The sequence below is a fragment of the Rhyacophila brunnea genome, unplaced genomic scaffold (genome assembly GCF_057557595.1).
Source record: "Rhyacophila brunnea isolate RB1 unplaced genomic scaffold, BYU_Rbru_1.0 scaffold_17, whole genome shotgun sequence".
NCBI lineage: Eukaryota > Metazoa > Arthropoda > Insecta > Trichoptera > Rhyacophilidae > Rhyacophila > Rhyacophila brunnea.
In genome coordinates this window covers 7,725,018-7,748,998 of record NW_028232827.1, presented here as the reverse complement: position 1 = coordinate 7,748,998, position 23,981 = coordinate 7,725,018, and the positions used below count along the sequence as shown (strand labels likewise).

At 32.9% G+C, this 23,981-nt stretch overlaps 1 protein-coding gene across 2 annotated transcripts in view; it reads left to right on the top strand.

The window, feature by feature from the left end:
• Positions 1 to 23,981, top strand: part of LOC147073623 (uncharacterized) — a 200,806-nt gene that overhangs the window by 58,410 nt on the left and 118,415 nt on the right. The window contains exon 1 of one of the 2 annotated variants that reach the window (XM_085944965.1): positions 7,235 to 7,366. The exons of the other annotated variant lie outside the window; for it this stretch is intronic. The gene's annotated coding sequence lies outside the window, so the exon portion shown is untranslated. Of the gene's footprint in view, positions 1 to 7,234; positions 7,367 to 23,981 lie in introns of those variants that run through there. 2 annotated transcript variants of the gene reach the window in all.

Sequence of the window (23,981 nt, the reverse complement as noted above, 5' to 3'; positions counted from 1 at the left end):
TCTCCAACTTAACGTAAATTTAAAGGACGTTATCAAACATCCTGCTGCAGGTAGCGAAAGGTGTTGTTGATTATAATTCAATCAATCAATTAAATTCTAATTAACTTTAAGACATCTATGATGGGTATATCGACATCATAAGTTAAAATCCGCTGGGAATGTTAATCGATGGATGAAAATGAAGGTTTTATCCGAGACGACTTAACCATTTTTCATGTTTTGACTAACATGCAGTGACTTTATATCATAAATTATGAAGTTTCGAAATCATGTTATGGAGTAATTGCATTTGAAGTTTGACATGCCCTCTAAAATCAGGCATAATGCTAATTTCTTTGTGCTTTATGTGCATGTTCTATATATCGGATGACCTTGATTTTTTCCAACATACAAATTATTTATATATAGACACATAATCCGCTGTTAACTCTAAATACCTAAATTATCGACTTACCAACTTTTACCACGACATAAGAAACATCCGAGTATACCAGAACAAATAAAACAATTATAAAATTCAGTCATACATTACAAGTACAAGAGATGTCGCAGGTACCAGTATCTATAGCCAACTTCATATTGTTTCCTTCTAATTAATTATAGTCCTATTGTCGAACAAGAACTTCTTGTCTACGTGTTAAAACTGTAAACCCTCCTATGCAATTAATCGTACTTCCTTTTCAAATCAGGAACGCCCCTAAATTTATCATTTCAATTTACACTTCCGTGGTGTACGGATCTATTAATTTACGTAATTTGATGTTTTTTTATACTTAATAAAAATGTATATAAAACGATCAGGAGTGATATTAAATTTTTTATAAAGTATAGTAACTTTTCGTTTATGGCGTATACGAAAAAGAGTCGCATCTAAAAAGAGAGCTGATATATTATTTTTAAACACGCGTTGCCGCCATGACAAGTACGTCACTGAGAAGTCATCCATATGCGACTTCCGGTTATCGACGAGATCTTGTTGTCGGACAGTACTAATGACGGTGTCTTATTTATTACCACCAATATAGCTCTATCAAGATATACTGTTGTAATTAAAAATATTTTTCAGGCATACAAAACATATATACTTATTTGAAAAATCTGACGATGACGTCAGAATTTGTGTTATATTATTGAGCAAATGCATGCTGTTTGTTATTAAGCCTATGGGTTTAACTGGAAATATCAAACAGTGTATGTGATAAGAGGCGTCTAATTACAAAAAGCGACAAGTCCACAATTCAATATTTTCGGGAAACAACGTTTTTATGTTTCAAGCTTCAATTATTTGTTTTAACGTGAGATTATTTTTTCCGTTGTATTCTATGTCGAAATTAGAACCAAATGGCAATTTGTTTCAGCCGATAAACTCTTAAATGTAATAAATATATGCAAAATAAAATTGGACATACCGCTACTTGTACCTCACTTTTTAATTTATTCCGCATAAGGCACATATTTCCGTGGGACTGTCATGATTTTACCAGATGCTACAGCATGGAAGACGCCCTTTTCAATATTGAACGTTCCCTTATTGGTTGACTTAAACACGCGCGAAATCAACCAAACTTTAAATAATATGAAACACAGACTTAAAATATTTTTTTCGTAGGGTTATGTCGCGTTTTGGAATTTATAGATCAATACATATTGTGTAAAATTATACAAAGAATACGCGCGTATTTTTTTTTATTGATTTTGACCAAATGTGGACTTATCGCTTTTTGGAATTAGGCGCCTCATAAGAAATAAATTAAATTATCTAAAGTAATATGCCCCCGCTACTGCGAGTTAGTCAGATGTCAGACTGTGTTTTAGCATAAAGTTTAGTGGATGAGGTACTCAGGTGTGTGTACTAGTTGTACCTACCTTTGGTCTCCACTCTACTCTCACATTGCATACGATGCATTTCGTATGCGTCTATGCATTTCAAGATGAAAAGATTAAAATGCAGAGTTTTCCCTTCGGTGCATCGACATCTGTGTACACAGTTCACGAGAGGGAGCAGGGAGATTTTTTGCGAAATATTAATATTCACACTTTTTTCGGGGAGGGTACTGTTGACGTATGTATATCGTGATACTTGAGTTATGTTGTGTAACAGGGGTTTTAAAACTTTAGCGGTCCACTAGGGTAGTTTTAAAAGTTAATGTTAATTTTTTTATGAATTGGTGCCACAATTCATAAAGTACAATCATTACTGGCAAGTTTTATTAATTAAACGACTTCCGTTAAAATTTACGAGAATTAATTAACTTTTGAAAATCGTCTGCATCGTACACTTTCGCATTTCCAGCGGCGTAATGGAAAAAAATTACTTCGAAATAAAAAAAAAAATATTTGAAGACGTTAACGAACGCACAGGTTAAATCAAATCCGAGTTGAAGTTCACAGATACTTTACCAGCATTGGATACACGTTTGTTTCTGGATACATTAGTTTAAGTATAGCACCAAAGATGAGTCGTACTCCGATGCCCAATTGAGGTTACCACCAAAGCCGTCTATACTGCCCTGATGAATATATTAGGTGGGTTTATTTGTGGATTTGTTATATTTAAAAAATAATATTACAAAAAATAAAAAATTAGGTATCATGTAAGAATATTAATTGTTTAACTAATAACTTAGATTTTTCTAATGGATTTAAGTTTTGTACTATTTCATTTGAATCGTTTTTTGCGACCCGGGTTTCGCCTTTCGGCATCTTCAGGCCCTGTGTAGGTACACTCACCAAAAGGTAAATACACACTGACAACGAATATAATTAACTCTACGTTATATAACAAATCAATGCAATAAAGCAAGTAAAAACTTATCACCTACCTATTTAGTCAAGGATCACAATAAAAAAATATAGCAAAAATATTATGAATAGTTGAAGTATTTGTCCATTAGAAGAATACAGTATTTTGGTTTTAGTGAAGTGAGAGAACCCAAGTTTTAAACTACCCTTTCTCTTATATTGATTGATTGAGACCAATCGGGCAATTAAAATTAAAAATATTTAACCAACAAACTTGACGAAATTTATCGGCAGTCATTCAGATATAAACAGCTGTTATTTTATTATTTTGCGTCAAATATAATCGCTAATAACGAAAAACCGTTCAGTGATAGGGAATATAATAATATGAAAGAAGCGTAGATAAAATGCTTCCACGATCTCCCTGGAAAAATTGAAAACAAGGAAAAAAATATTCGATGAAGAAAAGATTAGCCTTCGGGTAGATACACAGTGAAAACAGAATCTCAAAAACTCAATAATTATTGTAATCTTTAAACTTTTTCAATAGCATTCATAAAAACTGTTTCCCATGAAAAACTGCTCGGCACGTCAGACAGTCGAAAAATAATATTAGGGAAATTTTGGCACGTGTACGTAAAAAGGTTCGCCAACCCTGGTGTAGGGAATCATTGAAACAATCCATGATATTGTAATGGAAGGCGTGACGTTGCTGAGACTGTGTTTTTCTGGATGGGTGTCAAAATTGTTGACTATTTACCAAAAACACACTCGAAAGAACGTTTCAGCGTAGTGTTTGGCAACTTTTAATTACAATCCGGTAAACCTTTTTGTCGATTCGTGACGACAGACGAAAATTCGATTAATCACTACATACCAAAGACCAAACGGCAATAAAAACAAATGGACAAGGGTTGGTGCAAGTGCGACGAAATTCCTCTCGAAAAGACTTTCAACAAAATTTATCGTTATTACAACGTTTTTATCAGCTTTCAGATTATCAGATTTTTTCTAGTAAGTATATATCGGAGGTGTTTTAAAATTATGTAGGTAGGAATACATATTTAATATATTACAATTTTTAAATTAATTCGCTGTACGAGGGTAGCGTCTCGTTCTTCAATCACACGAACTTTTGATGTTTCCTCTGGTGATAGACGCCTTCAAACTGTCATTTTTTCTTCTTATCTCCTACGCAATCACTAACAACCATTTTCGAACAGATGAAAAAAGCGTTGAAATTCGAAAAAAGAAAGTTTTAATGATGCGAATCTTTTGCCAGAATACTTTTGGCAGCCTCCCACAAACTGTGCGAAATTACGTCACAACTTTAATGGAATCAAACACAACTAAACCTAGACTCGGGTACGTATAATTATTATGTATTACGTCCGGAGTATCCGGACATTTGAAGATGGTTTATTCCAGTTTTACCACGTTTTTCTTAGCTCGTATTCTTGTTTGTCCGGTGGTTGTTTGTCCATTACAAATCTTGCAATCGATTTTTAACTAACTTTCCGACTAGCTAGACATTTGAAACTTTTAGAACATATCAGAACACGATGCCAATGCATTCTTTTAATACTTTTAGCCATTTTTAAGCAGAATTGAATTCATTTTCAGTTAATTCTGTTTTGTATGGAAAGTTATTTCAGAAAAATCCGTAAAAGTAAAAGACTATTAATGGTTGCTAAGAGGGTGATCCTAGCAACTAAATTATTAATATATACGTGCGTTACTATGGTAATCAAAATGAAACGTCAAAATGACATTTCAGTATTCTATATTTGTTTGTTTTTTATTTACTTCATATCAAGTACAAGTTTGAGCATATTGAGCATAATAATTCAACAGAAAATTTAAAAACGTTGTATATAAAAAGTTCTTTTTATCTTGTAATTATTTATTAGTCAGGAAACACACTAAAAGTAATTTAAAAATAATTTTATTCGCCTCAAAGCTTGTTTTTACTATTAGAGCAAATTTCTTAAAAATTCGGTGTAGATATATTTTTATGGTGTTTGTTTACTTTGTTTTTTTGTTTACATATTGTTGACTAGCAAATATCACCAGGTGGCAGCACCACCTGTCAAAATTCCAGTGGCGAAGGGTGGAGGTAGGCTGTTAAGATCCGCCATAAACAGTGCACACTAAACTTTGTCAGTCATACGTATTTGTTTTCATTGAAACAAGACTACAATTTACAGACGGTGTTGTTGAGTTTTTAAAATTTAATTAAACCCTGCGAAACCATACCATTATAAATAATAGGCAAAAAATACTCGTCTATCTATAAAACATCTAAATTTATGCAATAAAATCATACATAACTTTGGATGTTTTATAGATAGAATAATATTTTCCTATTATAGTTTTGTTTAGGCAGGGCTTTATGAATATGTATTCTTAATCCAACGAAAATAAATAAGTATGAATGAAAAAGCGTGCACAATTGTGTCGTATGGCCCAAAATATACCAACACTATTATGGTTTGGTTTCGGCAGGGTTTAGTTGATTTTTAAAAACTAACCAACACCATCTGTAAATTGTAGACTTGGTTTAATAAAAACAAATACGTATGACTAACAAAGTTTAGTGTGCACTATTTATGGCGGATTCTAACTGCCTACCTCCATCCTTCGCTACCGCAACATTCTCATACTTCTTCTCTCTCATACAGTCTTAGTGTCTTTATTCTGATATTTCAGACTCAATTATTTGTCTGTGAGCCGCTGCATCAGCCTGTCAGAGTCTCATGACTTTGCCGAGCACGTCATCGCTGAACTCGTGTATTTGTCAAACTGCGACGCTTAGCTGGCGGTTCTTCTTAATCCATGATGTTTCTATTTTTCGATTGATTGGGAATGTGCCACTGTTGACAAGTTGCTGGCAACCTCGTTAAATTTCACGTTAATTATCAAAATTTGTTTGACCAAAAATTATTTTAATCGAAATTTAACGAGATTGCCAGCAACTTGTTTCCAATGTGGACACGGTTTAAGGTTACAATAGGTTACAGCACTTCCTCTTATAATCATTTGGATAACACAATAATTTCTCGATACCGACTCTGATCGTAAGATATCGATTCATTTGTTTTATTTAACGGCCCAATTAAAATAAACGGTTCATCTCCATATCCATTTTTTCAAATTTAGAATTTGCGTTAATGCGTGTATGTTTATTACGTATTCTCTGTTTCGCTCTCTCTTACAATTTTTCATATGTTTTCTATCATGCATTACAGATACTTTACGACAAATGTATTGTATAAGGCAATTCTGTTCCAATTTTCTTTGTTTCGCCCCCTCCCTATGTCAAATATATATGTTAAAATAAATCGATATGAATTTTAATAACGAATTACAAAAATTCATGGAATTTACGAACTATGGACATAATTTATTTACAAGATATTTGTGAATTGTTTTTGTAAAGATTAAGCTTGTTCATCACATAAAATTTTACCCCCCCCCTCTGTACCTATATATTACGTCACCGTCACATTTTTGGACCCCCCCCTACACGTTCACATTTTTTAAATATATTTATCCATACATCCCCGATCCCCAATATTGTATTTTCAGATCCTTTTATATTTTTTGTTTACTTTGTGACGTCACATTTTCTCAGACCCCCCCCCTAAAGAATAACGTCATATATGGACGAATAATCAAATGAAAAATCTACGATTATGCGAATGTTGCATAAAGTATTATGCATTTGTGTTGTTTTTTGACGTTTCTTTTAGTGATTCCAAGATTTTGTATTTTAAATTCAGGTATACTAGTCGAATAAAATCGTATTAAAGGCATTCTGAGTTCGCTTTACGTAGTCTCGCTCAATTATGGAAATTTCACCCGCGTAAGCCGGCCGGCGCATGCAAGTAGAAGATGATAATTCCTAACAAAGAAAAACGAAAAACCTCCTCGAATAATGCGTGCCCTATCTGCTTCTCAGCCATATCAAAATTCCACGCACGCGCACAGTGAAGATTTCCCTCCAAAAGGAAAAGCTTTCATTTCGCGGTCATTCTCCTGAGCAACCCGCAGCCAACTTCCCGTCAGTGCAATAACGGACGCCCGAGAGGGTGTACGTCGATTTTTCTCTTAAACAAATCGTGATATCTATTGTCAAAATAAATACCGTAAATTCACGTAAATTATATAAAAAAATATAACATTATATTTAACACAGTATACACGTTGTATAACGATTAATAACGTAGTGATTTTGTAGTGTATTTCGTGTTTTTTTTAGTAGCAAATATAATGACATATCAACACTGTATTTTTGTTGTTTTTTTTAGCAGTGATACAAATAATATAATGACATGAATTCTCTGTATACTGCGGCGCGTGTGTCGGAAGCATGGACGATTTATGAATTTCTCATCCCCCGCTTTATAGAGTGAAGGAAAACATTAAAGGAAATCCTGGTGAAATGTTTCGCTGAGGGATGATAACTTGGGGTGGTTTTGTATGACGTACCGTGTGCTGCGTTCGTTGGTAGTAATTTTTAAAGCTAACTAAAGTGTGGCGTGTTTAAGGGTAAGAGGGTGGTCGTGCTGTTAAGAGTAATACCTAACAAGGGATGGTTTTTGCGGGACACCTGTGATAAAAGGTAGGTTATTGAATTAATCATAATTAACAGTACACATGGCATGTTTTGTAATGTAATATTATATTATTTTTTTATTTTGGCCTGTGTTGCGTGATAAAGGGTTATTTGAACGGAATTAGTGTAACTTGGCGAGGAATTTTATTTTTCGTCACTTGTTTTTTTTATTAATTAAAAATACTGGCGACATTTTGAAACTACGGATTTGCATGTTGGTATTTATTTTTCAGTAATTTAAAATTAATTATCAGTTGTCATTTAAAAATAATAAGTATAAAAAAATAAATAAAAGATTTGAACTCAAGAGATGGTAAGTTAATAAGGTAAAGTAAATTCAAGAAACACATCTAATCGATTAGGTATATTTAAAGTTTACCCAACCTCATAAAAATAATTTACTTATATACGACTAGGGATTCGAATCCTGGGATCTCGAGCTATTTTCGATACCTATGAATCCCGGGATTGATAAACATAATCCCGAAACTTTCGGGATTGATATTTATATCAATTTTCATGGAAAATAAAATAAAAACGAAAATATAACAGAAAAATACTTTTAATAACAAATAACTACATTAGAAATAAACTGAGTTTGAATGAAGTTTGATTTATACCCATGTGTAAGTTGCCGATTCATCTTATTTTTTCACATAAATTAATAAAAATGAGAAAGATTGGTAAAAAACAATGCTTAGCACTATTAACAAAGTAATTCCACCATGAACTCATATTTTTTACGGCAGTTTCATATTTGGCTGACTAATTAGATATATGAAGCGGAAACGCCATAAGTACACCATGATTTGCTTTACTATTTTAAATCTCGCTAACCCATTCATTAAGTCTTTACTATCAGAAACAGTAATCTCATATTAAATTCACATCATTATCTATATTACAATATTATTTGCTCCATTAAACTTATGTATTTCCGAGATTGAAAGTATACAATATTAACAATAAATGTCTTTTTCAATTTCAATGTTATTTGTAAATATAAAATTTTTATATTAACAATGTAAACAAATGTCAATCCCGGGATTGTCAAATTGTAATCCCGAAATCCCGGGATCAGAAATTTGGCTTGGGATTGGATTCCCTAGATACGATAGTACCGTAGATGATCGCATGACCATTTATCATTTTTTTGGCGGAAACAGTTTATGCCATGAAGACAATTATGGGTTGGTTTAAGCAAGGTTTAATTGATTTTTAAAAACTAACCAACACCATCTGTAAACTGTAGTCTTAGTTCAATAAAAACAAATACGTATACGCACCCCTCGTTTCTAGTCGGCGGAGATGCTTTTCGATCCAATAATTGTTAATTTAAAGTCTAATATGTTTATAGATTTCAATGCAACACTATCACACACTAAGGTTGGGTTAGGTTACATTAGGTTGGGGTAGATTAGGTTAGGTTGAAATAAGGTTATGGAAATACGGTCATCCGCAGCACCATTACCAAAAAATAAAAAAGTAATTATCACGAATAGTGTAGATTGAATTAGTATTCCACTCGTAAGAAGTATTCTTCTTCTGGTATCATTTTGTATCGAAGATTGATGACCAGATTGCAGTATACCTCCTTATACTATGACAGCCGTACCATATTACTAATGCCTTGGACACTGAGCTACTCACTGAGTTTGTATAGCTAAGAGAATCTCCTACTGCCCTCTATATTTTCCGGCATTATGAACTGGAGTAAATTATACTTCTTATTGAGTTGAGGACTTCTGTGTAAGATGTTTGCACCCATAACACGTATAAGCACATACACAGTCAATCCACGAACACTAACCTAACCTAACCTAAACCATGTCCATACAACGGAATCAATTATTGTAATTACTTAACATACATAATTTTGAAAACATTTTCGCGCCCATTCACATAGACCACTGTGCTAAATGCGCCATACTTAATTGCGACAATTTTTAACTAATGGCTTTTTAATACATACTCTCTGAAGCGCTTTCCAAATTGAGCTACTATTGGCGATCGGCTTTTGTATTTTAAATCAAAGTAGATTAACTTTAATTACTAACCGACGTCACGGATCACTCCAAGATTTTTTGTTGTAACTTACTTGAACTTGCTAATTATTTTTAATTAACATTTTTTTTACTGACTTTTACAGACTATTAAAGTTCATGACAGCACAGTTATCCTCCAGGAGTTTATATCCTGAGCTCTATCTCTCCATCTGGTCACACTAAGTTTCTCTGCGTCCATTTGTATTTTTTAAAAACAGAAAATATTTACAAAAGGGCGGCCCGTCAAATATTTTTGATTTCAAAATTGTCCCTTTGACGAAAAAGTTTGTGAACCCCTGGCTGAGATTGTTCGCATAGCTCAGTATACTGATGTGCGACCCTTGGTTTTATTTAATAGTTATGCGATACAATTATTGGATAGAACGGGTTTATGAAACAATTATAAACCTCCTAAATACTTGGAATAGTTGACGTTTTGTATACATACAGTTTATTATACATAATGTTTAAAATTTTTGAATTTAGAATTTCAATTTAAATACGAGATTAGAGTTATTATTGTCTCATGAAATTAAAACGACTATATGAATGTGGTATTATTTTAATAATTTTAAATCATTAAGCTTCTACTATCACTGAACATACTAGGTATATTACAGTTCAGTGTACTTAGTGTGGAGATAATTGAATTAGTATATCTATTATTAGAAGTCTTGAAAGATTTATTTCTAAAGCCCATTAACGTTGTAGTATTTGAAACATATGTTTGCAGCTTTTACATTAGTTAGAAAGCCACAAATCTAGTTATCCTAATGAAAGCCAATCTTTTTTTAATTAATGAAAAAAGTAATCACCATGAATGAGCTTATTACAAATATTTTGAAGAAAATATTCTTCTGTAGGTAGAGATGAACCTTTAACATTGAAGCAAAAATTACTCTTTATAGCCCGTTTCCACTTACATCGATTTACTGGTGGCAGTACGTATCCCGTATTATCGTGCATGCTGCAAAACTGCATGTATGGATCAAAAAAGTTTAGCGGCTTCTCTGAATTTTCACGTGATATTTGCAACTTGCATAACGTATGCACAGTAAAACGATAGTGGCGAACTTGCCGGGAAAAAAACGAATTACACCGCGCAGACTCATTTTGTCATTTACCGATTTTTAAAACCTGTCAAGTAGCACCATACAATGACAACATCGCTTCTAGCTTACGCTTGAAGAATGAGATTGACGAGACAGTTAGCACTTTTGCGTGTACACAGTTATCGCGGTAGTTTAATTTACGTACTATTGGTGCCAGTGAATCCATGCATGTGTACAGGCGCTATTACTCATTTTCGTATAGACTGAATATGTATATAGAAAAGCAGTCCATTTATTCTGCATAATAAAGTAGAACTCTCACATCTTGAATTTATGTGAGCTTCTGGAAACTATTTTTGTACCCGGATGTTGACCCGAGATAAGTGCTAAGTTTTATTTCGTTTGAGGAAAGTTTTGAGTTTATATTTTAGACTGTTACTCGTTGCTCGGGTTGGCATCTCTAGTGATGTTATGTCACTTAATCGGAATGTCAATATAAATACTAAGTAAATAAAAATAATTAATAATTATATTATGTAATTTTAATATGGTATAAATATGTCAATGGCAGCTATATAAATATTTACTTTGTGATCAGCTGCAATTGGCACTGTAGTATCTTAATGCTATTTAGTATAAATCGCTAAAATTTGTCGAAAGTTGCTCTTTATTTGGGCTCAAAGCACATGCGTGATGCATATACGTGTATTCTTCTCTTTTATTGGTACCGACTTCTGTTGAAAGTATTCACCGTGGTGTCCAAGCTCTTCGAGGATTGGAACCGTGATGATGAAGAACATTTTGTTAAAAAAAATATTCTTCTATTCTCCATGTAGGTTCGCACCTTCTGTAAAGTCCATGTGGGGCTTGACTACGATAAAAAATAACAATGTTATAAAAGCACCGTTTTTAACATTTAATGAATATGACGAATTGCAAATTCAAAACGTTTACATGATATAATAAATAAAGATAAATAAATTTTACAATATCGAAATCACAGATAATAAATAGAATTCCGATAGGCTATATTCAATACGCTACATTTTGATGCAACGTTTTGAATGTGAGAGTGTCTTACGAAAATGAAACACGTATTATGCACGTGCAATAGTGTATGTAATGTGTAAGTGTAGCGTCAATGCAAAAACCGAGAGCAGTAATTGTCAGTATTCGACGTATGACGTATTCTTGACACGTGTTTATCCCGGATTCTATCTTACTCGAGATCGGTTACCTGCTACTCCTTACCTGTTAAGTATTTCAGTTCACATTATTTCTGAGTTTCTTGATTGAAATTAAATACACAGTTATATGAGTAAAAAAATACATTTAACCGCACCATATCCTAAAAACTTAAATACCTATATCAATATTCGAAGCGATTTGATTGGATATAGTTATTGCCCTCCTACTTAGCATTGCCTATGAATGGCAGATTAGTTTTGCATATTAGAAGAACAAATAACGGATACTCCCGATTTCTAGTAAACAGTAATGGCCCGAAGTTTGAGCCTTGAGGAACACCAGAAAATGTTTAATCCATACCACGATACATCTACCCGTGACCAAATTATACAAATTGTTGTACTTATACATTATCATCTATCACAATATAAATGTCTGAGCACAATTATTTGTTTGAAACTAACGCACGTCCACATTACGTCAACACCAACAACAATGCTATCGATTGAAATGTAGTTTGGATAGTTTACATCTACTAAAAAAACGTTAGATTTAACGCCTGTTTAGAGATGCTAGAGGTCGCAAGAAAAACGCTAACATGGAAGCGATGATTAATTCTCTCTCGTGATATGAATTTAAGTCTACGTTAATTTTGATTTAACCCATTAAAAATATACATATTTCGGCATATTTCTGTTGAATGTTTCTACCCCTTTTGACGCTAAGAACCACCCCATCTCGTCCATTAAACATAACGACCCTTTGGAGACCTCGCTAGATAGGTATATAAGGTAGGTGCCACAACGGCCGACGGGCCCAGTTGAATTATTTATATGGCCCGTACTTGTGCTTTATGGTCACTCCAGAGCAATTTCCTAAACAAAAAACGAAATTCGAATTGAAAAAATGTTTTTATGAATATTCTTGAGAATTTTATTTTTCAACTCTCGTGAGTTTTTATTCAATGCTAGGGTCTATTAAAATACGGTTGTTTTGGAATTGAAGTTGTTTCGATTTCTGACTTAATAATCGGCCGGGGGCGATCCAGTTCAGTGACGTGACATCCTCAGGAAAAGTGCCGCCCTTAAGCAGATTTTGAGCGCGATGCTAAACCATACTTAGACGAGTAAGTCCCTAAGATTCGCGTCTATCTTTAAGAAGGCAATACTGGCAACTTAGATTGTGTTGCCTAAAGTATCCATACATAATAATAATAGGTAGTAAATCTTTGGAAAAAGGCAATGCCCTAGAACGAAACCATTTAAAATACGGTCAAGATACGCCCGACTAAGTTGAGGTAAAGTAACAACTTTGGATGGTGTTTATTGCCAAGTTAATCCAGATGGTTCTGCATAGCGGTCTTAGTTGATTGCTAGTTTCAATGTGTCGCAGATTCGTTAGGTATTTACTACTGATGTATTTTATTATTTATTTTCAGCTATTTGATACATACAACAAAAACTAGTGCTAGTACTATATTCTAAACAGATACATACAACAAAAATCTTTAAATTTACATACACACATGAAAATTGGATGATTTCCACGAAACATACTCTCAAATAGTGGTGTGGAAATGTTGCCTATACGATAAACCGCCTTTAGAATATGTGCTAAAACAAAATCATGGTTACGTTTAGGGATCCCGAGCTATTTTCGGTACCTATGAATCCCGGGATTGATAAACATAATCCCGGAATTTCGGGATTGATTTTTTTTAAAATTTTTTTATGGAAAATAAAATAAAAGCGAAAATATAACAGAAAAAATACTTTTAATAAAAAATAACTACATTAGAAATAAACTGAGTTTGAATGAAGTTTGATTTATACCCATGTGTAGGTTGCCGATTCATTTTATTTTTTCACACAAATTATTAAAAATGGAAAGATTGGAAAAAACAATGCTTCGCACTTTTAACAAAGTAATTCCACCATGATATCATACGTTTTACGGCAGTTTCATATTTGGCTGACTAATTAGATTTATGAAGCGGAAAGGCCATAAGTACGCCATGATTATTTGCTTTACTATTTTAAATCTCGCTAATCCATTCATTAAGTCTTTACTATCAGAAACAGCAATCTCCTATTAAATTCACATTATTATTTATATTACAATATTATTTACTCCATTAAACTTGTGTATTTCCAAAATTGAACGTATACAATATTAACAATAAATGTCTTAAATAGTATAAATTATACTAGATTTATTTTTAACCGATTTTATCAATATTATTTGTAAATATAAAAATTTTATATTAACAATGGAAAAAATGCCAATCCCGGGACCAGTCCCGGGATCCCGGGATTGTCAAATTATAATCCCGAAATCCCGGGATCAGAATTTTGGCTCGGGATTGGATTCCCTAGTTACGTTGTCAGTGTTTTTTGTGTTTCGGTTATTTTTTAAACTTACATTGGTACTTTCTAATGAAGCAACAGCATCGTCTACTTCATGGAAAACAGTCACTGCTCTCAAAAGTTGTAATATTTGTATTCGTTCCTTTATTCGCCGCCCATATGCGATGCATGACTGGCCTGCTCCCCTAGTTCGTTCCACTTGGTTCTTCGTTGTAACGCATTCAACGTTTACATCGCGTTAAAATGAAATTAAAATGAAGCAAACTATAGTATTAAAAATAAGTAATTTTGAAATACATCAGAAATATACATACTTAATAGAAAAAATCGTAAAAAATGGTTTTAAAATTACGTGTAAAATAATAAGGAATTTCACATTTATGTAATATTAAATAAATAAAGTTATAATTAGAGAGAAAATCTAAAAAAGTAATTATTGGTAATATTTCGCATGAATTATAGAGGGATTGATAACTCAAAGGTTATAGGTACCCATCCGTACCGTGAAACATATCCGTTTGAATCCCACTAGGTTCAACTTTGTCCTAGGTTGTCAAGTATTATGTTTCAGAGGTATTTCAAAATTATGTATTAACATTCAACCTACTATTTATTTGGCTACATACAATAAACATAATATTCTTACATTCTAAAGTATTAATTCATGTTTACTCAGCCAAATAAGCTCGGAATGTAACATAATATTTTTGTTAGGCCAAGTATATTGCAGTGCGCTATTGACTTAAGTTTTTTTTATAACATAATATAGGCCACTCAGGAGTAGGGGTGCCAACTTTGTAAAACTTCATAAGTTATTACTTTGTGTTTGTTTTACTTTTGGCTATCGAATAGCATATCTATTGCACACTAGTGGGGCGCATACATCCCAAAGGGCGCCTTTAACTGTCCGAAGCACGAACGCCCTTATTGTTCAACTTTTCCCTTTTTTATTTGAAAATAGTCATCAAATAGTTTATAATGGATGTAGTTGTTACTTGCTTTGTTCCAACTACACCCGTTATTCGTTATATTATGTCTGAAGGTTGCTCGTGTGTGTGACATGTGTTCAGGCAGAGTTGAATAATACACAGGTTGGTGTTTTATATCGTTTATATTATGGCGCACATTAACTTGTTTGTTATTACACGGCAAATAACATGGTGTTATATTATATCGCTAAGGTTTAACATGAATCTTTTAACTTCATAGTTCCTCTACAAGTTTCACAGTTACAGGCTTTCATTGAAGTCGTGCTCATTATAGTTGGTAACACCATACAAATGGCAACACTGGTGGGCCATTCAATCTTGGAATAATAATAATAAAAATATGTATTTTTATCGCAAGAACCTATTAAAGCAATATTTTATGAGGTTGTCAGTCTTTTTATGCGTGTAAAAATATGAACGATAAAACATTATTAATATAACCTTCACTCTACCACATATTATCAGTATGGGAATGAACCAAGCTCGCACGCAAGTGGGATTTTCGGTTCCGGACCCTCCCAGAAACGGAAAAAATACAAATTATTTAGTTAAATGGAATATTTTTTCTTCTTATTCTTCGTTGGGACCTCATGACTGAGGATCGTGGGTGATCGATGAGTTGGCTGCCTCAACGGGTTAGCTCCACGCTCTCGTCATTGTACCTGCAACACGCAAGGCCTGTGAGTACTGGAAGACCCTTGGCACTCATAAATTAGTGCTATCTAGGCCTAGGGCATACACTGTTTGCTTGATATTCTGCTGTGGCATGTCTAAAAGACAAAACAGTGCGGATGATACAAACGGACACTTGTGATCTATATATTTGTCTATTTGTTTTTTTTTCGTACATATTTCACGCTGACAATGTCGCTGTTATATAATACAAAATTATAATTATTGTGATTGCTATTTGCATTGGGGAAAAGCTACGTAATATGAGAAACAAACAGCTTGCAATTATCCAAATTACTGTAATTATTGAGTAACTCGATTTTTTTTAAATGGAAAAATCGTAAGGAATAGCTAGGACATTTCGATATAAAACGCTGATAATTAAACCTAAGGGTTTAAACATCCTACGAATATTGATTGCTTTATAATAATTATTGACCTAAGAATAAGGTAGTGTTTTTTTTAAATACGTCATTTCTTTTGGCATTCCCTAGTGGTTAAGCTACAACATACGGCCGTAGCCATAAATTGAAAAACTATAATTGAAGTAGGGAGTAAAATGATGTTAACGCGCGTGTTTGAACATGTACCTAAGCGAATTTTTTTTAACGGTACATGTTCAAACACGCGCGTTAATATAATTTTACTCCCTACTTCAATTATAGTTTGTCAATTTATGGCTACGGCCGTATGTTGTAGCTTAACCACTGGGGGATGCCAAAAGAAATGGCGTATTTCAAAAAAACACTACCTTATTCTTAGGTCAATAATTATTATAAAGCAATCATTATTCGTAAAATATTTATCACACTTGAATGGTCAAAAACATAGCTTATAATAAGTATCTTTATAATTATCTTCAAATGTGTTAATCTTGCCAATTTTTTTAATAATAAAATGCCTAATTCTTGTAAAATTTGGGATCACAGAGATTATCAATATAATTTTTTATCGTAAATATTTTACTAAAATTATCTCGTCATTAATTATACTAATGGTTTTATAAATGCGTTTAATAATTAATAAATGTAAAAAATCTTAACACCACTGCACATTCATGTACCGAAATATGACTATATTCTAAAACATTAGAGCGAGAGGTTTAAAAGAATACTATTTTATGTAATAAAAATACTTTATGCAGTCATCAAATATTTAACATAAATATAAAGGATAATAAGGCTTCAAAATTATATAAATAGATTATCTACAACGTTTAAGGAATGTCCAGGATCATGGTTTGAAAATACAAAAATAACTCAATTTTTACCTACGACGAGCATGTCCCCCCTTAATAATTGCTGTTATTTTTTTATTTCGTTCCAGAAACTAATTTTTAAACATGTGTTACTCCCGGGATAAAGAATTTTAAAATATTACTTTATTTAATGGAACTTATTTCATGAGACTGGTCCTTCTGGATTTCTCATTAACCCATGTTAGAATATTTATCTACGTTTTATAACTTTGCACTTTGTTTCACCTTTTACTACACTGATATGCCTCTTTGCCTGAGAACCTCGAATAAAATTAGATCAAATGATATACACTTGTATTAATATATTATGTAGTAATAAATTAATAAATAGATAATAGGTATATGTAAAAAAATAATTTTAGAATGTATTACCTACATCATTTTCATCCTAGAGACGGAGTGCAAAGTTATGAAGCATAATACTCTACTAGATATTTGTAATAGTGGCTTACACGTATACTTGGTTTGCTGTTAATTAACAAAACTTGAGTTTGGTATTTCGTGACGCTCTTAGACTATAGATACGTGTCGCTATTTGCCATACTGTTGATAATTTTGTTTTCTTTAGGTTCATTTATAAACCATAAGTATTACCTAACTCTTTGAACCTTTCTACTACTTTTATGTAAACCCTCTTAAGTGTCAGCAATCAGCACTGTGAAATTGGCATACCTATTGTTAATTACCTAACCAAATTACCTGCAGATTCACTTTGTTCAGAAAATAAAAATAGGAATTGTGTTAAGGTGACGCATCAGTGAAACGCCAAATAATGTTCAACTGTACGCGCGACGAAAATTTGTACTTGCTTCGCATTCATTGAGAGAACGTGGAGTCGGACGCACGTCACTTTGCTGCGTGATGGCGACGGGCCAATTAATTCTAAAATCGTGTAAAGATGACTAAAAACTTTACCCATTTACTTTAAAAAGCAAACATGTCAATGAATATATTATTATTGATACTAATAGAATAATAAACAGAACATAAAATGGACGTATGTTGGATTTATATGAGAAATAATATTTCGTTTGACAGGCGTCATTTTCACCCGCGACCCGCAATCCGCACATCGCCTAGCAACGATCTTTTTAGACCGTGCCTCAACTAATGCATGGCCTTAACAAGGAGTGCTTTTCTCAAAATGAGACGCCTCCTTAGTAATCGAGACGTTAACCTAGATCTGAGACTGCGTATGGTTCGCTGTTATGTTCTCTTAAGAAGAGTGGAGGTAGGCTGTTAAGATTCGACATAAATAGTGCACACTAAACGTTGTCAGTCAAACGTATTTGTTTTCAATGAACTAAGACTATCATGTGTAGATAGTGGTTGTTAGTTTTTTTATTTTAGATTTAATAGTATTCGTGGTCAGTGTTTATTTGCCTTTTGGTGAGTGTGCATAGTGTCTGAAGATGCCGAAAGGCGAAACCCGGGTCGCCAAAAACGACTCAAATGGAATAGTACAAAACTTAAATCCATTAGAATTTAAATTTAAATTCCATCAAGTACCATCGGTCGATAGTATGGATATTAATTACCTTTATTACTAACCGACGCCCGGCTCTCGCAAAATATTTTAGTTATAACGTCTACTTGAACTTTCTAACAATTGTTTAATAATTAATATATCTGAGGTGTTTTCAAGTTATGTATGTTCAATAATAATTATGGAATGTTACATTCTCAAAATCTTGTGAATTGTTCGTTGTATAAAAGAAATGGTTTCTTCTTCTTATTTCACCATGTCGCAACCCAGCGTTGGGGCATAGAGCAAGCACAAGTTCGCGCCACTTCCCTTGATCCATCGTCAACTCTTGTGACGACTCTGTAGCACCTATATCTCTTTTGTAGCACCGCTGCAGGGTGAGGGAGGGCCGGCCACGACGACGGAGCCCTTGAGGCTATGCCACAAGGGTACGAAGTGTCGCACTCTTTGGCGGCATCCGGAACACATATCCCAGCCACGTAAAACGTCTCTTCGCGATTACCTCAATCACCGAAAGCTGCTGTGTCTGCTCATCAATGACATTATTAATGGACGACGCACTCAATACAGTAGCTAGCAAGTAAATTCGCATGTATAGGTAGACGTCACACAATTTCCATTATGCGATATCACGCATCGGGAATTTATAGCAATATCACCTTTATTGTAATGGCGTTAGAATAGGTTTTCTAGTGTCAATGTTCATTCGAGCGAACTCGTTCGAACCGAACCGTTCGGCAGACCCGACTAAAAGCATCGAGAATTTATAGAAATATCACCTTTATTGCAATGGCGTTAGAACAGATTATGCCATCCGGCAGACCCGACAAAAAAATGAGTGTCATTTTTATTCCCAGATGATTCGTCCATATTAATGTCATTGCTGCTCACGAACTCGCGTGTTTTTAACGCGGTCGTACGAATGTACCCCTAAGATTCGGTGGAGACATCGATTCTGAAAGCTCAAAAGCCGAGAGCTTTGAAGCTTAGTAAGATGCCATGTCTCACAGCTGTACAGGAGCACAGGTAGCATGCACGTGTTGAACACAAATGGTTTATTATACATTATTTGATAAAGTGAACGGACCACGTGGTTTGATATTAAATACTTTTTTTCTATAAGATACCATGTGATATTTGATAACAATATAAAATTGTAATAACCGATCAAATAAAAGCTGAAATATTGAAAAGGAAGGTTAAATGCTTCCGAACCACAACATTGTGCCGTCTACATTGTACAGACGGGTATTATCACCTGTCCATTCTTACTACACCCACGTGGCTGCGAACCAAAGCCTTCTATTTAACTTTCATTCACGTCGCCGATTGCTTTTCCCGTACAAAAGGCTTTCGTGACACGGAAAACTCTACTCTATTCCGTACGTTAAAGGCTAAAAAACTAAGTATTTTTTGACCTTTTGAGCACGCCTTGGGAAATGCACACTCGACTTAGCAATAATAATCTGTAGGTTTTTTTTTATTAGGTACTATTTCTTTATATACATAATTTTGAAAACACTTTGAAAATATATTAAAACATAACCGATAGAAAAAATCTTTTTGAAAATAGTAAGACACCCCAAGATCGAATCTGCATTTCTCGGGTATCGCGTCCATGCACATATAACCACTATGCCAAAGGAGTCATACTTAACTGTGACAAATTTTAACTAACGGCTTTTAAGAATCACTGAAGTGCTTTCCAAATTGAGCTACTATTGGCGATCGGTTTTTGTATTTTAAATCAAAGTAGGTACTACTTTAATAATTACTTACGGACGTCACGGATCACTCCAAGATTTTTTCTCCACTCCAAGACAACTTACTTGAACTTGTTGATAATTTTTAGTCAACTATTTTTTTATTCAAAGTATAATTCACAAGATTTAACATTTTAATTATTGAACATACATCATTTTGAAAATATTTCTGAGAAAATATATTATAACCAATAGGAAAAATCTTTTTGAAAAAATTTCTTTATACATAATTTGGAAACACAAAATATGACGCCGGAAAATGTGCTTTACTAATTTAGCCACGTGCGTCCTACTTAAGTACGACGAAATTAATTAGTTGTCATGTAATTGATTTGATTGATTTATAAATTTCGCTAATATTGGCGACTGGGTTTTGTGGTTTGAATCAAGGTACCAATAATGTACATTTTAGTATTAACGTACTTGAACTTGCTAATAATAAAATAAACCATTATTTATTCAACCAATAATTAAAGGCGTCTATAATATAATACATCATGTCAAAAAGTCATTTTAATGACTAAAACGGGTTTATATAGCAGCATTGCTCACGTTAGTGGAAAGTTTTATTATTTTATCTGCCACCGTTTTTGAGATATTAGCAATACTAAAATGCTTACCGTAGAAGAGGGGTCTATACCATTATGATTTTTTTATTATCCAAAATAAAATAAAAAATTGTCAATGATAAAGTGTGCTTTCATGAACATAGTTATTAGCACAGATATACTCCAAAAGTCCGCATGATCGAATAAAACGTTTATTTCCTCTACTGAACAATTTTGTTTTTGCATATAGACCCCTTTTCGGGGGACGCTTTCAATTATTCACAAATAATTACGAATAATAACGAATAACCTCGTGAAATTAGTTGTTTTGGGTAGCCTCCAAGGAAAGCAAAGTAGAGAAAGAGTTTCAGCTCGCTGGAGCGATGAAGTGAAGGAGGATACTGGAGGAAGCGTTCAATATACCCTGATACCTATTATAAGTAGGAGACCGTGAGGGTCGTTTATAAGATAACTGGTCACAATCCTACATATGTGCCTACACTTATGAAAGTGATTGCAAAAAGGATCACTAATTCGTACAAACATAATTGATATCAAATTCTAATAGGTTTCTCGAATTTAAATTCAAATTCTATCAAATACCCTCGGTCGATAATATAAATTTTTATAAGTGATATTGTCCTTTGTTGTATTTTTTTGCTTAAAAAAGAGTGTTTTCTGAATTTCATATTTTACTACGTTTTTATTAGCTCGTATTGTTTATCCAGTACAGACTTTTTCTTGTGCAGTACAATTTTTTTCTTGTTTGTCCAAGATTTTTAACTAACTTCCCGACTAGCTAGACATTTGAAACTTTTAGAATTTATCAGAACACGACGACGATGCATTCTTTTAATACTTTTGGCCATCTTTAAGCATAATTGAATTTATTTTCAGTTAATTCTGTTTTGTATGTTTCGGAAAAAATTCGTTAAAAGTAATATTTGCTACTCACTATTATTGGTTGCTAAGGGGTCGTAGCAACTAAATTATTAATATATATGTGCGTTACTATGGAAATCAATATGAAATGTCAAAATGACATTTCAGTATTCTATATTTATTCAGTAATTCTATCATCCAGTATACATAGAATTGTCAAGTTTATATGATTCAACAGAAAATTTAAAAACGTGGTATATAAAAAGTTCTTTTTATTTTATAATTATTTAATATAAAAATGTATTTGTAATATTTGATAGCATACACTACAATTTACCACGTGTACCTATTATATAAGTTATCAGGCTTTCTACGAATAGAATTTTTATTTAGATTTTGTAAAAATAGGCCACACTATACTTATGTGTGCTAATACTGAAATTTGATATCACAAATGCTATGTATGTAAGGAAAGTTATGTTGTTATGACGTTATGAGTATTGTGTTATATTATACATACATTTACAGTTAGAAGATTAATATTAAGACCAATAGCAAACGATGAAATGATGAACAACGAAAATTATGGCTTAGTTTCGAAGGGTTTAATTGAATTTTAAAAACTAACCAACACCATAATCGCACCGTGAGTGTAAAACCAACGTATGTGCAAATTACATAGTTTGGAGATATAAGGGTTTGAAGTTTTCATTTGGTCAGGATAAATAGAGTTTCTAAAATAAAACCATAATATTTGGTGTATGTATACATTATGACATGTTCTTTTATTAATTTTATTTTTTTTTCATATAAATCCATCAAGATTACAAGTTTTAGCAGTTGCTATGGTTTTACACTTTCATGATGCATAGAAAATGTTGATATTTCGCAGTTACCTGAATTGCAGTAAGATTTTTATTGGGAACTTTGGTAATACCATTATAATATAATATATTATATTATTATTAAATAAATCAATAATGATATTTACCTATAATATTTTGATATTTTAAGCTTACTAACTATAATTTATTAAAATAGACGCATAAGTACAATTTTAAACCAAAATAAAAATAGCAAATTACAATAATTGTAATGTTTTTATAATTAATTTTATCGACGTCAATTATTATCTGAATCTGTATTTAAATGTGTAGATGAAAGTTTTTTTTATAAAAATTGTGGTGTATTTCTGGTATCACTTTTGATGAACATAGGGAAATCAAGTCATTTAATTTTGCTTCGGAGATCCGAGGTGGTTTTATAAATGCTTTGTGTAGTTGAGGTTGTACTGATTGACGTCCGCCCTGACGTTTTCTAATATTTATCACATCAAACACTTATGTTTCATACTTATTTTTATAGAACAGGCAATAAGGATTGTTTTTCCTCACTTCGATAACGCAAATGTCTACCCAACTAACCTTTTTACTATTTTTGTTGAGTTGAAAATTATTGCCCATTTCATTTGCTAACTTGTGAAAATCAAAAATCTCGTCAGTGCCAATTTCCAGTGAATCACTGGAATCCACTGTATTGGTATATAAATTGGACCTGACTTCAAGACTATTTTTTTGTTTCTCTATGCAAGAGTGTTGTAGAGTCACCCTCGTTCAAGGTGTGTCCTACGACCAAAAAGTTGTGTGTGATTTTCGGGATATTAAAATTCTGGACGGCGTATAAATACATTGCTGTAATAATTTTATTTTTATTCTGTCCGGCACAATTATCCGAATAAAAAATGACTTCCTTCCCAATTGATTGGTCTTTTTTGGAATTTTACAACACAAGAACCAATTGCATTGGCCCCTTTGTTTGTAGTCCCTCCATGCTAAACAAAACAGTAACCATTTTTATTATTAATGTGTGTAAGATGGTAAAACTATAGGTTGAAAGCTTTATTTTATAATATAGCACTGATATCTGGGCATTTGGTGTTGATAATACGGCCTGCAGATTATAGCAACATACTATTTTATTCGTCTTTCGCCTTCTGTGTTCTCGATAATTGTTTATTTTTTTTGATGAATGTCATATATTATTTAACTTGAATTATATTTTTCTCTTCGCTACTGCAATTTTTATATTTTTCACAAAAGTCACATAGTTCCTTGTTTGGTTGAAAAAAGCCTATATTATAATGGGTATTGTTCGTCTTGCAAACCAGCAGCATCCTTATCTATATCCAACATGGGTTCTTCAGCATCAGGCAACTGGCATCAGGCACAACTGCACTACATTACTTGAATCAAAGGAAACAAAAATGTGTTGTAGAATACGTCTGGATGCGTTATCAAAGTCTTAACACTGAATCATTTCAATAATTGCCTGCTATCACAATAATAAAAACAATGCCACATTGCATTCACCAA